Here is a 19,801-nt window from a genome sequence, read left to right as displayed (position 1 = left end):
AGTGTTATAGTGTATATCACAGTGGCACCGTAGTATACATAGTGTTATAGTGTATATCACAGTGGCACCGTAGTATACATAGTGTTATAGTGTATATCACAGTGGCACCGTAGTATACATAGTGTTATAGTGTATATCACAGTGGCACCGTAGTATACATAGTGTTATAGTGTATATCACAGTGGCACCGTAGTATACATAGTGTTATAGTGTATATCACAGTGGCACCGTAGTATACATAGTGTTATAGTGTATATCACAGTGGCACCGTAGTATACGTAGTGTTATAGTGTATATCACAGTGGCACCGTAGTATACATAGTGTTATAGTGTATATCACAGTGGCACCGTAGTATACATAGTGTTATAGTGTATATCACAGTGGCACCGTAGTATACATAGTGTTATAGTGTATATCACAGTGGCACCGTAGTATACATAGTGTTATAGTGTATATCACAGTGGCACCGTAGTATACATAGTGTTATAGTGTATATCACAGTGGCACCGTAGTATATAGATAGTAAAGTGTAATTTAAAACAGGTGTAACTGTAATTGTAGTGGTAGACTTAAAGAGGCAGGTGCCAGCAGTAGCCAGAAACCTACCACACAGGTCATCTGTTTTAATAATCTTCCTAGCCTGCTAGTTTACCTCGCCTGTAATCTTCCTAGCCTGCTAGTTTACCTCGGCTGTAATCTTCCTAGCCTGCTAGTTTACCTCGCCTGTAATCTTCCTAGCCTGCTAGTTTACCTCGCCTGTAATCTTCCTAGCCTGCTAGTTTACCTCGGCTGTAATCTTCCTAGCCTGCTAGTTTACCTCGCCTGTAATCTTCCTAGCCTGCTAGTTTACCTCGCCTGTAATCTTCCTAGCCTGCTAGTTTACCTCGGCTGTAATCTTCCTAGCTTGCTAGTGTACTTCGCCTGTAATCTTCCTAGCCTGCTAGTGTACCTCGCCTATAATTTAGTGATACCAGTGGGGTAATTTTTTCTTTTGAATTACAATAAGCTGTAAAATCTTGAGGCAATACTAAAAGTGTACAGTTTTGTAAAAATATGTTATCACTGAACGTTTACTACAATAAGACCATTTATCATCCAGAAACCTTTCCACAGTGTTCTCGTAGCTAATAACCAGTAACAAAATGATACTTAGTGGCGTGGAGTGACTATCATAAGATTTTTCTTCATTTTTGAAATACTAGACGTATACAGTGGAAATTCATATAACCTGTAGTTAACAGAGGTCGCAATATACACAACGAAAACCAAATATTACTCGAGTAAAAACAACTTTCCTCCAGTAATCTTCACCAGCCAAATATAGTGATAACATTGCATTTGTTGTGGTGGAAATGGAAAAAAATTCTAGAAAAGCTAAATACAGTGATCTATAAACCTTCAGGCTCAAAATAAGGGTTGAGGTCTCGACCGTGCGTCATAGTAGGAGCTGCCAGCAATCACCGGTTCTCCAACACGCAAGTTATATTTTTCTATCAAACTAATCACATATTACTGGGTTAAATAATTTCCAAGTAGTTCCTTCATGTGTCAGTCCAAAATCACTGACCGGATATGTTTAAATAAGTGATCCACTGACCAGATTTGACGGTTCTAAACCCTTAACCGGTTTCAAACGGATTCGTTGGACAAGGTATCCTCTGACTGGACTATAAACAGACGGGGTTTTAGGTACCCTTATCAAACACACAAACAGTAACTACTAAAGCAGTAAATACTAGAGCGGTAAGCTTGTCCAAATATACAAGTACAAATATAAATAGAAATACAAATAGCCAGATCTTCACTTTAAGGAGGTTATTAGTAGAATATTCAAGAGGTTATTAGTAGAATACAGTAAACCAACCATTAAAATCACATTATGAAATCCTTTGTAGTCTGCAGCCAAGCGGGTTTCCACATGGATTACATGCAACTTTTGTAGAAATTGGGCTCATGCCCCATGTGTAGATATCCAAGAATTATCTACAAGCAGTATTAAATCAGGGAAGTGTTTTTGGGTATGCCCAAATGAGATCAATCTGTGGACTAAAATCACATTGGTATTAAAAGAGGATAACATCAAAGTGGCCTTCATAGAAAACCTGAAAGAATTCTATAACAGATGGGAAAATAAAAAGTCTGGGCTGGATGGTGCTCTCGTCCTTGGTGTGGATGCTGTCCTGGCTGACAGTGACTGACTGTATGACTGGACGTGCTGGCCAGGTAGTCAGAAACTGTAAGGCTGGAGGTGCTGTCCTGGTAGACAGTAACTGCATGCATGGGTTAATGCATATTAGTGGCCTCAAGGGAGACAGGAGCTGTAGTGAGGAACAAGTGTAGTCAAGGACAAGATAAAACCAATAGTACAAACTAGCAATACCACAGGAGATAGCAAACAAGGAGACTCCACTAGTAATACGAGCACATATTACCAGAAACAACTAGTGAGAGCTCCATTGTTAGAACTAGTGAAGATAGAAATGAGACAGGAAAACACGCACCAACAGGGAATACAGTCACAAAAATCCAAGGCAAACAGAAACCAAGCCTGTGCAAATATTATGCACTTGGTATCTGCAGGCATGGAATATCTGGAAAAACAATTGGGATGTGCAACTTTGACCACCCTAGAAAATGCCGTGCCCATATGACAAAAGGAAACTGCAACCTCCCTTCCTGTAAGCTATTTCACCCTGAAATGTGTCCCTTTTCAGTGCAGGAAAGAGAGTGCTATAACTTATAATGCCAGGCACACCATAAAAAGGGGACAAAAACATACAAAACATCCAGACCATGGGAAAACCTGGGTAGCCACAGCCACTCAGGAGAGAGAGGCTTTTAGTGCCAGGAAGGAAAAAAAACTGGCAGGAAATGACAGAAAGTGTACACCAAATCCAATGATTTCTGGAATGGAATCACAGTCGATGGCCTCCACTCCAAACCAACAGACACAGATATTAGTGCTGGAAAAAAAAGTCCCCCCCCAGTACCACCAATACAACCAATCCGGTCTAGAGGCAGCAATGAACAACAAAATACCTTTCATCCGTAGACTGCTTGCAGAGGCAAATGCAATGTTCACGGCTTTCGCAGAGACCCACATAAAGGATCACTTGGACAACGAAATATGATCCCAGGTTACAACCTATACAGATGCGACAGAGTGAACAGGCAAAGGGCGCGGGGGATGGGGGGAGGGGTTGGCCTGTATATTGCAGAGTCATTTATTTGCACAGAACTGTTAAATGCCTCAAATGATGTAGTTGAAGTTTTAGTAGTAAAGATCGAGAACCAAAATCTAGTCATTGTGGAAGTTTACAAGCCTACGGATGCAACGTCCCAACAATTCCAGAAACAGCTGTTGAAAACTGACCACTGTCTGGAAAATATTCGAGCTCCTGCCCCAACATCTTGCTCCTGCGGGATTTCATCTTAAGGCACCTAAAATGGAGGAATATAGCAAATAATGTTGTTGCAGTGATAACACCAGGAGGCAGCTCAGACAAGAACTCACACACGCGAGCTTTTAAATCACTGCACAAAATTCACCTTAAACCAGCAAATAATAGAGCCTACTAGACTGGAAAATACACTGGACCTCATCTTCACTAACGATGATCTGATACGAAATGTCACCATATCAAAAACAATATACTCAGATCACAACATAATCGAGGTTCAGACATGTATTCGCGGAGCCCAAGACCGACAAAATGGGATCAGTCACGAGGGAGCCTTCACCAAATTCAACTTCAATAACAAGAACATAAAGTGGGACCAAGTAAACCAAGTCCTAAATGATATAAGCTGGGAAGATAGACTAAGCAACACAGACCCCAACTTATGTCTAGAACAGATTAACTCTGTGGCACTTGATGTATGCACAAAGCATATTTCTTTAAGAAAAAGGAGGAGTAGATGTAAAATACAAAGAAACAAGCGCTCCCTTTACAGGCGAAGGAAAAGAATAACAGCGACTATCTGCAATGTGTAGGGAGACACTGGTCAGAGAAATAGCAAACATCGAACTAAATCTCAAGGAATCTTATAGGAGTCAGTAATCGTGGGAAGAACTAAAAGCCATAAATGAGATCAAATGAAACCCAAAGTATTTCTTTTCTTATGCCAAATCAAAGTCGAGAACAACGTCCAGTAGATGGGTCCTACACAGATGACAGCACGGAAATGAGTGAGCTACTCAAGTCCCAATATGACTCAGTTTTCAGCAAGCCGCTAACCAGACTGAGAGTCGAAGATTTAAATTATTTTTTTATGAGAGAGCCACAGAATTTGGTAAGCACAAGCCTATCTGACGTTATCCTGACGCCAAATGACTTTGAACAGGCGATAAATGACATGCCCATGCACTCTGCCCCAGGGCCAGACTCATGGAACTCCGTGTTCACCAAGAACTGCAAGAAGCCCCTATCACGAGCTTTTAACATCCTATGGAGAGGGAGCATGGACACGGGGGTCGTCCCACAGTTACTAAAAACAACAGACATATCCCCACTCCACAAAGGGGGCAGTAAAGCAATAGCAAAGAACTACAGACCGATAGTGCTAACATCCCATATAAAATCTTTGAAAGGGTCCTAAGAAGCAAGATCGCCACCCATCTAGATACCCATCAATTACACAACCCAAGGCAGCATGGGTTTAGAGCAGGTCGCTCCTGTCTCTCCCAACTACTGGATCACTATGCACTAGAAGACAAAAAGAATGCAGATGTAATATACACAGACTTTGCAAAAGCCTTCGACAAGTGTGACCATGGTGTAATAGCGCACAAAATGCGTACTGAAGGAATAACTGGAAAAGTTGGTAGATGGATCTATAATTTCCTGAAAAATAGAACACAAGTAGAAGTAAACAACAGAGCAAAGTGTGAGGTGACTACGGTGAAAAGCTCTGTTCCGCAAGACACAGTACTTGCTCCCATCTTGTTCCTCATCCTCATATGTGACATAGATAGGGATGTAAGTCACAGCACCGTGTCTTCCTTTGCAGATGACACCCGAATCTGCATGACAATGTCTTCCATTGCAGACACTGCAAGGCTCCAGGCGGACATTAATCAAATCTTTCAATTGGCTGCAGAAAACAATATAAAGTTCAACGATGAGAAATTTCAATTACTCCGATATCGTAAACGTGAGGAAATTAAAACTTCATCAGATTATAAAACAAACTCCAACCACACAATAGAGCGAAAAACTGACGTCAAAGACCTGGGAGTGATTATGTCAGAGGATCTCACCTTCAAGGACCATAACATTGTATTAATCGCATCTGCTAGAAAAAATGACAGGATGGATAATGAGAACCTTCAAAACTAGAGATGCCAAGCCCATGATGACACTCTTCAGGTCGCTTATTCTATCTAGGCTGGAATATTGCTGCACACTAACAGCACCTTTCAAGGCAGGTGAAATTGCTGACCTAGAAAATGTACAGAGAACCTTCACGGCACGCATAACTGAGATAAAGCACCTCAATTACTGGGAGTGTTTGAAGTTCCTGAACTTGTACTCCCTGGAACACAGGCGGGAGAGATACATGATTACACCTGGAAAATCCTAGAGGGACTAGAACCTAACTTGCACACGAAAATCACTCCCTACGAAAGCAAAAGATTCGGCAGACGATGCAACATCCCCCCAGTGAAAAGCAGGGGTGTCACTAGCACGTTAAGAGACAACTTGCATAAGAGGGATTACCAATAGACCCCTGGCAGTCTTCAAGCAGGCACTGGACAAGCACCTAAAGTCGGTACCTGACCAGCCGGGCTGTGGTTCGTACGTTCGTTGGATTGCGTGCAGCCAGCAGTAACAGCTTGGTTGATCAGGCCCTGATCTACCATGAGGCCTGGTCACAGACTGGGTCGCAGGGGCGTTGACCCCCGGAACTCTCTCCAGGTTAACTCCAGGTAATACTGCAGTATTCAGGAAAGAAACTGTACACCATGTTTGTAGTATGTTGTTTACATTTAAATATATTGTAAGTATACTACTTAATTTAAACTAAGAAAATTATTCTAGTCCAATTGATAATGCGAATAACTGGCGCCTGGAAACACGGTTTTGATCACGTCTCACGGAACAACATGCTTGAACAAGAAAATTTTGTACTGCCTTGTACACCTCTGTGACCACTGGCTTGTACACCTCTGTGACCACTGGCTTGTACACCTCTGTGACCACTGCCTTGTACACCTCTGTGACCACTGCCTTGTACACCTCTGTGACCACTGGCTTGTACACCTCTGTGACCACTGCCTTGTACACCTCTGTGACCACTGCCTTGTACACCTCTGTGACCACTGCCTTGTACACCTCTGTGACCACTGCCTTTTACACCTCTGTGACCACTGCCTTGTACACCTCTGTGACCACTGCCTTGTACACCTCTGTGACCACTGCCTTGTACACCTCTGTGACCACTGCCTTTTACACCTCTGTGACCACTGCCTTGTACACCTCTGTGACCACTGCCTTGTACACCTCTGTGACCACTGCCTTTTACACCTCTGTGACCACTGCCTTGTACACCTCTGTGACCACTGCCTTGTACACCTCTGTGACCACTGCCTTGTACACCTCTGTGACCACTGGCTTCTACACCTCTGTGACCACTGGCTTGTACACCTCTGTGATCACTGCCTTGTATACCTCTGTGACCACTGCCTTGTACACCTCTGTGACCACTGCCTTGTACACCTCTATGACCACTGCCTTGTACACCTCTGTGACAACTGCTTTGTACATCTCTGTGACCACTGGCTTGTACATCTCTGTGACCACTGGCTTGTACACCTCTATGACCACTGCCTTGTACACCTCTGTGACCACTGCTTTGTACATCTCTGTGACCACTGGCTTGTACACCTCTGTGACCACTGCCTTGTACACCTCTGTGACCACTGGCTTGTACACCTCTGTGACCACTGTTTTGTACACCTCTGTGACCACTGGCTTGTACACCTCTGTGACCACTGCCTTGTACACCTCTGTGACCACTGCCTTGTACACCTCTGTGACCACTGGCTTGTACACCTCTGTGACCACTGCTTTGTACACCTCTGTGACCACTGCCTTGTACACCTCTGTGACCACTGGCTTGTACACCTCTGTGACCACTCTCTTGTACACCTATGTGACCACTGCCTTGTACACCTATGTGACCACTGCCTTGTACACCTCTGTCACCACTGCCTTGTACACCTCTGTGACCACTGCCTTGTACACCTCTGTGACCACTGCCTTGTACACCTCTGTGACCACTGCCTTGTACACCTCTGTGACCACTGCCTTGTACACCTCTGTGACCACTGCCTTGTACATCTCTGTGACCACTGCCTTGTACACCTCTGTGACCACTGCCTTGTACACCTCTGTGACCACTGGCTTGTACACCTCTGTGACCACTGATTTGTACACCTCCCTGACCACTGTCTTGTACACCTCTGTGACCACTGCCTTGTACACCTCTGTGACCACTGGCTTGTACACCTCTGTGACCACTGCTTTGTACACCTCTGTGACCACTGCCTTGTACACCTCTGTGACCACTGGCTTGTACACCTCTGTGACGACTGCCTTGTACACCTCTGTGACCACTGCCTTGTACACCTCTGTGACCACTGCCTTGTACACCTCTGTGACCACTGCCTTGTAAACCTCTGTGACCACTGCCTTGTACACCTCTGTGATCACTGCCTTGTACACCTGTGACCACTGCCTTGTACACCTCTGTGACCACTGCCTTGTACACCTCTGTGACCACTGGCTCCTACACCTCTGTGACCACTGGCTTGTACACCTCTGTGACCACTGCCTTGTACACCTCTGTGACCACTGCCTTGTACACCTCTGTGACCACTGCCTTGTACACCTCTATGACCACTGCCTTGTACACCTCTGTGACCACTGCTTTGTACATCTGTGTGACCACTGGCTTGTACATCTCTGTGACCACTGGCTTGTACACCTCTATGACCACTGCCTTGTACACCTCTGTGACCACTGCTTTGTACATCTCTGTGACCACTGGCTTGTACACCTCTGTGACCACTGCCTTGTACACCTCTGTGACCACTGGCTTGTACACCTCTGTGACCACTGTTTTGTACACCTCTGTGACCACTGGCTTCTACACCTCTGTGACCACTGCCTTGTACACCTCTGTGACCACTGGCTTGTACACCTCTGTGACCACTGATTTGTACACCTCTGTGACCACTGCCTTGTACACCTCTGTAACCACTTGCTTGTACACCTCTGTGACCACTCTCTTGTACACCTATGTGACCACTGCCTTGTACACCTATGTGACCACTGCCTTGTACACCTCTGTCACCACTGCCTTGTACACCTCTGTGACCACTGACTTGTACACCTCTGTGACCACTGCCTTGTACACCTCTGTGACCACTGCCTTGTACACCTCTGTGACCACTGCCTTGTACACCTCTGTGACCACTGCCTTGTACACCTCTGTGACCACTGCCTTGTACACCTCTGTGACCACTGCCTTGTACACCTCTGTGACCACTGCCTTGTACACCTCTGTGACCACTGCCTTGTACACCTCTGTGACCACTGGCTTGTACACCTCTGTGACCACTGATTTGTACACCTCCCTGACCACTGTCTTGTACACCTCTGTGACCACTGGCTTGTACACCTCTGTGACCACTGGCTTGTACACCTTTGTGACCACTGCTTTGTACACCTCTGTGACCACTGCCTTGTACACCTCTGTGACCACTGGCTTGTACACCTCTGTGACGACTGCCTTGTACACCTCTGTGACCACTGCCTTGTACACCTCTGTGACCACTGCCTTGTACACCTCTGTGACCACTGCTTTGTACATCTCTGTGACCACTGGCTTGTACACCTCTATGACCACTGCCTTGTACACCTCTGTGACCACTGCTTTGTACATCTCTGTGACCACTGGCTTGTACACCTCTGTGACCACTGCCTTGTACACCTCTGTGACCACTGCATTGTACACCTCTGTGACCACTGCTTTGTACATCTCTGTGACCACTGGCTTGTACACCTCTGTGACCACTGCCTTGTACACCTCTGTGACCACTGGCTTGTACACCTCTGTGACCACTGTTTTGTACACCTCTGTGACCACTGGCTTGTACACCTCTGTGACCACTGCCTTGTACACCTCTGTGACCACTGTCTTGTACACCTCTGTGACCACTGGCTTGTACACCTCTGTGACCACTGCTTTGTACACCTCTATGACCACTGCCTTGTACACCTCTGTGACCACTGGCTTGTACACCTCTGTGACCACTCTCTTGTACACCTATGTGACCACTGCCTTGTACACCTATGTGACCACTGCCTTGTACACCTCTGTCACCACTGCCTTGTACACCTCTGTGACCACTGACTTGTACACCTCTGTGACCACTGCCTTGTACACCTCTGTGACCACTGCCTTGTACACATGTGACCACTGCCTTGTACACCTCTGTGACCACTGCCTTGTACACCTCTGTGACCACTGCCTTGTACACCTCTGTGACCACTGCCTTGTACACCTCTGTGACCACTGCCTTGTACACCTCTGTGACCACTGGCTTGTACACCTCTGTAACCACTGATTTGTACACCTCCCTGACCACTGTCTTGTACACCTCTGTGACCACTGCCTTGTACACCTCTGTGACCACTGGCTTGTACACCTCTGTGACCACTGCTTTGTACACCTCTGTGACCACTGCCTTGTACACCTCTGTGACCACTGGCTTGTACACCTCTGTGACGACTGCCTTGTACACCTCTGTGACCACTGCCTTGTACACCTCTGTGACCACTGCCTTGTACACCTCTGTGACCACTGCCTTGTACACCTCTGTGACCACTGCCTTGTACACCTCTGTGATCACTGCCTTGTACACCTGTGACCACTGCCTTGTACACCTCTGTGACAACTGCCTTGTACACCTCTGTGACCACTGCCTTGTACACCTCTGTGACCACTGTCTTGTACACCTATGTGACCACTGGCTTGTACACCTATGTGACCACTGGCTTGTACACCTATGTGACCACTGGCTTGTACACCTCTGTGACCACTGCCTTGTACACCTCTGTGACCACTGCCTTGTACACCTATGTGACCACTGGCTTGTACACCTCTGTGACCACTGGCTTGTACACCTCTGTGACCACTGGCTTGTACACCTCTGTGACCACTGGCTTGTACACCTATGTGACCACTGCTTTGTACATCTCTGTGACCAATGGCTTGTACATCTCTGTGACCACTGGCTTGTACACCTCTATGACCACTGCCTTGTACACCTCTGTGACCACTGCTTTGTACATCTCTGTGACCACTGGCTTGTACACCTCTGTGACCACTGCTTTGTACACCTCTGTGACCACTGCCTTGTACACCTCTGTGACCACTGCCTTGTACACCTCTATGACCACTGCCTTGTACACCTCTGTGACCACTGCTTTGTACATCTCTGTGACCACTGGCTTGTACATCTCTGTGACCACTGGCTTGTACACCTCTATGACCACTGCCTTGTACACCTCTGTGACCACTGCTTTGTACATCTCTGTGACCACTGGCTTGTACACCTCTGTGACCACTGCCTTGTACACCTCTGTGACCACTGGCTTGTACACCTCTGTGACCACTGTTTTGTACACCTCTGTGACCACTGGCTTGTACACCTCTGTGACCACTGCCTTGTACACCTCTGTGACCACTGCCTTGTACACCTCTGTGACCACTGGCTTGTACACCTCTGTGACCACTACTTTGTACACCTCTGTGACCACTGCCTTGTACACCTCTGTGACCACTGGCTTGTACACCTCTGTGACCACTCTCTTGTACACCTATGTGACCACTGCCTTGTACACCTATGTGACCACTGCCTTGTACACCTCTGTCACCACTGCCTTGTACACCTCTGTGACCACTGACTTGTACACCTCTGTGACCACTGCCTTGTACACCTCTGTGACCACTGCCTTGTACACCTCTGTGACCACTGCCTTGTACACCTCTGTGACCACTGCCTTGTACACCTCTGTGACCACTGCCTTGTACACCTCTGTGACCACTGCCTTGTACACCTCTGTGACCACTGCCTTGTACACCTCTGTGACCACTGGCTTGTACACCTCTGTGACCACTGATTTGTACACCTCCCTGACCACTGTCTTGTACACCTCTGTGACCACTGCCTTGTACACCTCTGTGACCACTGGCTTGTACACCTCTGTGACCACTGCTTTGTACACCTCTGTGACCACTGCCTTGTACACCTCTGTGACCACTGGCTTGTACACCTCTGTGACGACTGCCTTGTACACTTCTGTGACCACTGCCTTGTACACCTCTGTGACCACTGCCTTGTACACCTCTGTGACCACTGCCTTGTACACCTCTGTGACCACTGCCTTGTACACCTCTGTGATCACTGCCTTGTACACCTGTGACCACTGCCTTGTACACCTCTGTGACAACTGCCTTGTACACCTCTGTGACAACTGCCTTGTACACCTCTGTGACCACTGCCTTGTACACCTATGTGACCACTGGCTTGTACACCTATGTGACCACTGGCTTGTACACCTATGTGACCACTGGCTTGTACACCTCTGTGACCACTGCCTTGTACACCTCTGTGACCACTGCCTTGTACACCTATGTGACCACTGGCTTGTACACCTCTGTGACCACTGGCTTGTACACCTCTGTGACCACTGGCTTGTACACCTCTGTGACCACTGGCTTGTACACCTATGTGACCACTGCTTTGTACATCTCTGTGACCACTGGCTTGTACACCTCTGTGACCACTGGCTTGTACACCTCTATGACCACTGCCTTGTACACCTCTGTGACCACTGCTTTGTACATCTCTGTGACCACTGGCTTGTACACCTCTGTGACCACTGCTTTGTACACCTCTGTGACCACTTGCTTGTACACCTCTGTGGCCACTGTTTTGTACACCTCTGTGACCACTGGCTTGTACACCTCTGTGACCACTGCCTTGTACACCTCTGTGACCACTGCCTTGTACACCTCTGTGAGCACTGGCTTGTATACCTCTGTGACCACTGCTTTGTACACCTCTGTGACCACTGCCTTGTACACCTCTGTGACCACTGGCTTGTACACCTCTGTGACCACTCTCTTGTACACCTATGTGACCACTGCCTTGTACACCTATGTGACCACTGCCTTGTACACCTCTGTCACCACTGCCTTGTACACCTCTGTGACCACTGACTTGTACACCTCTGTGACCACTGCCTTGTACACCTCTGTGACCACTGCCTTGTACACCTCTGTCACCACTGCCTTGTACACCTCTGTCACCACTGCCTTGTACACCTCTGTGACCACTGCCTTGTACACCTCTGTGACCACTGCCTTGTACACCTCTGTGACCACTGCCTTGTACACCTCTGTGACCACTGCCTTGTACACCTCTGTGACCACTGCCTTGTACACCTCTGTGACCACTGCCTTGTACACCTCTGTGACCACTGTCTTGTACACCTCTGTGACCACTGCCTTGTACACCTCTGTGACCACTGGCTTGTACACCTCTGTGACCACTTCCTTGTACACCTCTGTGACCACTGCCTTGTACACCTCTGTGACCACTGGCTTGTACACCTCTGTGACCACTGCCTTGTACACCTCTGTGACCACTGCCTTGTACACCTCTGTGACCACTGCCTTGTACACCTCTGTGACCACTGCCTTGTACACCTCTGTGATCACTGCCTTGTACACATGTGACCACTGCCTTGTACACCTCTGTGACAACTGCCTTGTACACCTCTGTGACCACTGCCTTGTACACCTCTGTGACCACTGCCTTGTACACCTATGTGACCACTGGCTTGTACACCTATGTGACCACTGGCTTGTACACCTATGTGACCACTGGCTTGTACACCTCTGTGACCACTGCCTTGTACATCTCTGTGACAACTGCCTTGTACACCTATGTGACCACTGGCTTGTACACCTCTGTGACCACTGGCTTGTACACCTCTGTGACCACTGGCTTGTACACCTCTGTGACCACTGGCTTGTACACCTATGTGACCACTGCCTTGTACACCTCTGTGACCACTGGCTTGTACACCTATGTGACGACTGGCTTGTACACCTCTGTGACCACTGGCTTGTACACCTATGTGACCACTGGCTTGTACGCTTGTGTGGCCCTGGCTTGCACACCTCTGTGACCACTAGACTGAACACCTCTGTGACCATTGGCTTGTACGCTTGTGTGACCACTGGCTACCACACCTTTGTTACCACTGGCTTGCACACCTCTGTCACCAGTAACTGGCCCACCTGTGTAAACATTGGCTACACACCTCTGTTGTAAACCTCTGTGAACAACGACTGCAAGTCAAGCACATATACCGCTTTAGATTAGATAAAGATAAACACACGCACACGCAAAGTCCACACACACAAAGTACACACACACAAATACACACATACACACACACATACACATACATATCGGCCTGACGACATTGGAGGAGAGGAGGGTCAGGGGAGACATGATAACAACATACAAAATACTGCGTGGAATAGACAAGGTGGACAGAGACAAGATGTTCCAGAGATGGGACACAGAAACAAGGGGTCACATTTGAAAGCTGAAGACTCAGACGAGTCAAAGGGATGTTAGGAAGTATTTCTTCAGTCATAGAGTTGTCATTAAATGGAATAATCTAGCAAATGATGTAGTGGAGGCAGGAACCATACATAGCTCAGGGAGCAGAGAGAGAGAAGACCTAGTAGCGATCAGTGAAGAGGCGGGGCCAGGAGCTGAGTCTCGACCCCTGCAACCATAATTAGTGATTACAATTAGATGAGTACACACACACACACACACACACACACACACACACACACACACACACACACACACACACACACACACACACACACACACACACACACATACACAGGGAGATTGGGAATACCTGGAGCCTCACTGGGGTCCTGACACATGGAGAGCCAAGATGATGGATGTGGTACTGGAAAACCTCATGCATCAGTACGTCACGGATACTACCAGAGAGAGAGGGGAGGACGAACCAGCAAGACTGGACCTTGTGCTCACCCTGAGCAGTTAAGACATTGAGGACATCACATATGAGAGGCCCTTGGAGCTAGCGATCACGTGGTTCTGAGTTTTGATTACATAGTAGAGTTACAAGTGGAGAGGGTAACAGGAGTAGATTGGGAAAAGCCGAACTATAAAAGGGGGGACTACACAGGTATGAGGAACTTCCTGCGGGAGGTTCAGTGGGACAGAGAACTGGTAGGAAAGTCAGTAAACGAAATGATGGAATATGTACCAACAAAATGCAAGGAGGCAGAGGGAAGGTTTGTTCCCAAGGGCAACAGAATTAATGGGAATACCAAAGTGAGTCCTTGGTTTATCCGAAGATGTAGGGAGGCAAAAACTAAGTGCATTAGAGAATGGAAGAGGTACAGAAGGCAAAGGGCACAGGAAAATAAGGAGATAATCGAAGAGCCAGAAACGAGTATGCACAGATAAGGAGGGAGGCCCAGAGACAGTATGAAAACGACATGGCATCAAAAGTCAAGTCTGACCCGAAACTGTTGTATAGCCACATTAGGAGGAAGACAACAGTCAAAGACCAGGTGATCAGGCTGTGGAAAGAAGGTGGGGAACTCACATGAAACGATCAAGAGGTATGTGAGGAGCTCAACAAGAGGTTTAAAGAAGTATTCAGAGCGGAGACAGGAAGGACTCTGGGAAGACAGGACAGAGGGGGACACCAACAGGGAATACACCAACAAGTGCTGGATGACATACACACAATTGAGGAGGAGGTGAAGAAGCTGCTAAGTGATCTTGATACCTCAAAGGCAATGGGACCGGACAACATCTCCCCATGGGTCCTTAGAGAGGGAGCAGAAATGATGTGTGTTCCATTAACCACAATCTTCAACACATCCATTGAAACCGGGCAACTACCTGAGGTATGAAAGACGGCAAATATAGTTCCCATTTTTAGAAAAGGATACTATACACGTCAGTGTCACTGGCGTGTATAGTATGCAAAGTCATGGAGATGATTATCAGGAGGAGAGTGGTGGAGCACCTGGAATGGAACAAAAGTATAGATGACAACCAGCACGGTTTCATGGAAGGCAAATCCTGTGTCACAAACCTTCTGAAGTTTTATGATAAAGTAACAGAAGTAAGAGATGAGAGAGAGGGGTGGGTTGATTGCATCTTCTTGGACTGCATGAAGGCCTTCGACACAGTTCCTCACAAGAGATTAGCGCAGAAGCTAGAGGATCAGACGCATATAACGGGAAGGGCACTTCAATGGATCAGAAAATATCTGACAGGGAGGCAACAACGAGTCATGGTACGTGATGAGGTACCACAGTAGGCAACCGTGACGAGCGGGGTCCTACAGGGGTCGGTCCTAGGACCAGTGCTATTTTTGGTATATGTGAAGGACATGATGAAGGGATAGACTCAGAGGTGTCCCTGTTCACAGATGATGTGAAGTTAATGAGGAGAATTAAATCAGATGAGGATCAGGCAGACCTTCAAAGTGACCTGGACAGACTGGACACGTGGTTCAGCAACTGGCTTCTCGAATTCAACTCTGTCAAATGCAAAGTCATGAAGATCGGAGAAAGGCAAAGAAGACCGCAGGCAGAGTATAGGCTAGGTGGCCAATGACTGCAAACCTCGCTCAAGGAGAAAGGTCTTGGCGTGAGTATAACACTGAACACGTTTCGGAAACACACAATCAGATAACTGCTGCAGCATATGGGCGCCTGGCAAACCTGAGATTAGCATTCCGATACCTAAGTAAGGAATCTTTCAAGACACTGTACACCGTGTACGTTAGGCCCATACTGGAGTATGCAGCACCTGTTTGGAACCCACACTTGATCAAGCACGTCAAGAAATTAAAGAAAGTGCAAAGGTTTGCGACAAAGTTAGTTCCACAGCAGCGACAGCCAAATCTGACCCGAAGCTGTTATACAGTCACATATCAGAAGAAAAATAGCAGTCAAGAACCAGGTAATGAGGCTGAGGAAGAAAGGAGGGGAGATCACAAGAAACGACCGAGAAGTATGTGAGCAGCTCAACATGAGATTTCAAAAAAGTATTCAGAGAGGAGACAGAAGGTACTTCAGAAAGACAGAGGTGGGGTACACCAAGTGTTGGACACAGTACATACAACCGAGGAAAAAAGTGAAGAGGCTGCAAAGCGAGCTAGATACCTTAAAGGCGATGGGGCCGGATAACATCTCTCCATTAAGTCCAGAAAGAGGGAGCATATGCGCTATGTATATCATTAACAAAAACCTTCAACACATCTATGTGTACTACTAACAAAAATCTTCAACACATCTGTCGACTACATGATGTATGGAAGACAGAAAATGTAGTCCCAATTTTTTAAAAAAGGAGACAGACACGAAACATTAAACTTCAGACCAGTGTCACTGATATACATAGCATGCAAAATCATGAAGATTATCAGTAGAAGAATGGTGGAGCACTTAGAAAGGAATGAACTTAGCAACGACAGCCAGCACAGTTTCAGGGACGGGAAATCCTATATCAAAAACCTACTGGAGTTCTGTGACAGGGTGACAGCAGTAAGACAAGAGAGAGAGAGAGAGAGAGAGGTGGGTTGGACTGTAAGAAGGCTTCTGAAGAAGTTCTGCACACGAGATTAGTGCAAAAGCTGGAGGACCAGGCAGGAATAACAGCGAAGGCACTGCAATGGATCAAGGAACATCTGTTGGGAAGACATCAGAGAGACATGGTATGTGACAAAGTGTCAGAGTAGGCACCTGTGACGAACGGGGTTCCACAAGGGTTAGTCCTAGGACCGGTGCTGTTTCTGGTTAATGTGGATGACATGGTGAAAGGAATAGACTCAGAAGTGTCCCTGTTTACAGATGATGTGAAGATAATGAGAAGAATTCAATCGGACGAGGACCAGGCAGAACTGCTAAGGGATCTGGACAGGCTGCAGACCTGGTCCAGGAACTGGCTTCTTGAGTTCAGCCCCACCAAGTGCAAAGTCATGAAGATTGGGGAAAGACAAACAAGACAGTAAACGGAGTACAGTCTAGGGGGCCAGAAACTACAAACCTCACTCAAGGAAAAAGATCTTGGGGTGAGTATAACACCAGGCACATCTCCTGAAGCGCACATCAACCAAATAACTGCTGCAGCATATGGGCGCCTGGCAAACCTCAGAACAGCATTCCGACATCTTAATAAGGAATCGTTCAGGACCCTGTACACCGTGTACGTTAGGCCCATATTGGAGTGTGCGGCACCAGTTTGGAACTGGTGCGGCCAGCAGTAACAGCCTGGTTGATCAGACCCTGATACACCATGAGGCCTGGTCTCAGACCGAGCCGCGGGGGCGTTGACCCTCGAAACCCTCTCCAGGTAAACTCCAGGTAGCCAAGCACGTAAGGAAATTAGAGAAAGTGCAAAGGTTTACAACAAGACTAGTCACGGATCCAAGGGGCATTTCGTACGAGGAGAGGTTAAGGGGAATCGACCTGACGACACTGGAGGACACGAGAGATAGGGGGGATATGATAAAGACACATAAAATACTAAGAGGAATAGATAAGGTGGATAGAGACAGGATGTTCCAGAGATGGGACACAGCAACAAGGTGTCACAGTTGGAAGTTGAAGACTCAGATGAATCACAGGGATGTTAGGAAGTATTTCTTCAGTTACAGAGTTTTCAGGAAGTGGAATAGTCTGGAAAGTGAGTTTAGGCAAGATCCGTACATAGCTTTAAGACGAGGTATGATAAAGCTCATGGAGTAGGAAGAGTGCCCAAGTAGCGACCAGTGAAGTGGCGGAGTTAGGAGTTGTGAATCGACCCTGAGTACACACAGATGCTCACTCACAGACACCTCTGTAAGGAATCATTCAGGACTGTACACCGTATACGAGAGGCCTCTATTGGAATATGCAGCATGTCACGAAATTAGAGAAAATGAAAAGGTTTGTAACAAGACTAGTTCAAGAGGATAGAGGTATGTCCTAATAGGAGTGGTTAAGGAAAATTCACTTGTCGCCTCTTGAGGACATGAGGGAGAGGGTGGACATGATAACAACATATAAAATACTGAGAGGAATTGATAAGGTGGATAGCGACAGAATGTTTCAGAGATGAGAAACAGCAACAGGAAGTTGAAGATTCAGATGAATCACAGAGATGTTAGGAAGTATTTTCTCAGTGATAGAACTGTCAGGAAGTGGAACAATCTGGAGAGTGGTGTAGTGGATCAATGCACAGCTTTAACAAGACATACGAAAAAGCTTACGGAGCAGTGAGAGAGTGGGCCTAGTAGCGACCTACGAAGAGGCGGGACCATGAGATGTGACTCGACCCCTGTAACCACAAACGGATGAGTACACACAAAAACGCATACAAACACAGACACCCACAAACAGCATATCGAGAGAGTAAGGAGCACCATCTGGTGCTGGACATACTGCACACAATCGAGGAGGAGGTGAAGGAACTGCTAGGTGAACTAGATACCTCAAAGGCAGTGGATCTAGATAACATTTCTCCATAGTTCCTGAGAGAGGGAGCAAATGCATTATGTGTGCCACTAACAACAATCTTCAATAAATCCATTGAAACTGGGCAACTGCCTGAGGAGTGGAAGACAGCAAAAATAGTCACAGTTTTTAAAAAAAGGAGACAGACAAGCAGCACTAAACTGCAGACCAGGTTCATTGACATGTATAGTTATAAAGAAGATCATCAGGAGAAGAGTGGTGATGAATGGGCTCACAAATGATAACCAGCACACCTTCAGGGAAGGGAAATCCTGCATCACAAATTTACTGGAATCCTACGATAAGGTAGCAGAAGAAACGCAGGAGGGAGAGGGATGGGTACACTGCATCTTCTTGGACTGTAAGAAATCTTTCTGCGCAGTACCACAAAAGAGACTGGTTGGAAAGCTAGTGGAGCAGGAAGGTATAGAATGGAAAGTATTACAATAGACCAGGGAATACTTTACAGGCAGGAAACAACATGTTTGAAAATGACTCAGTGTCAGAGTGGGTGTATATGTCGAGTGGGGTTCCACAAGGGTCAGTCCAAGAACCAGTGCTATTTCTGGTATATGTGAATGACATAACAGAAGGGATGGATTCAGAGGTGCCCCTGTTCGAATATGATGTGAAGTTAATGAGAAGAATGCAAGTTGCCGAGGATCAGGTAAGCCTACAAGGAGATCTGGACATGCTGTAAGCCTGGTCCGACAAATGGCTCCTGGAGATGAATCCTAGCAAGTGCAAGGTCATGAAATTTGAGGAAAGACAAAGAGGACCGCAGACGGAGTACAGCCCAGGTCAAACGCTGCAAACCTCACTTGAAGATAAGGATCTAGGGGTGAGAATCATACCGAGCACATCTCCTGAGGCGCACATCAATCAAATAACTGCTGCAGCATATGGGAGTCTGGCAAACCTAAGAACAACGTTTCGACATCTAAGTAAGGAGTCACTCATGACAATTTACAGTGTGTATGTTATGCCCATATTTGAATGTTCAGCACCAATATGGAACCCACATCTGGTTAAACACAACAAGAAATTAGAGAAAGTGCAAGTGTTTGCAACAAAACTAGTCCCAGAGCTAAGGAATGTGTCCTACGACGAGATATTAAAGAAAATCAACCTGACGACACGAGAAGA

Source organism: Cherax quadricarinatus, chromosome 37 (assembly GCF_038502225.1).
Source record: "Cherax quadricarinatus isolate ZL_2023a chromosome 37, ASM3850222v1, whole genome shotgun sequence".
In the NCBI taxonomy this organism is placed as follows: domain Eukaryota; kingdom Metazoa; phylum Arthropoda; class Malacostraca; order Decapoda; family Parastacidae; genus Cherax; species Cherax quadricarinatus.
This window is presented reverse-complemented; position numbering follows the sequence as displayed.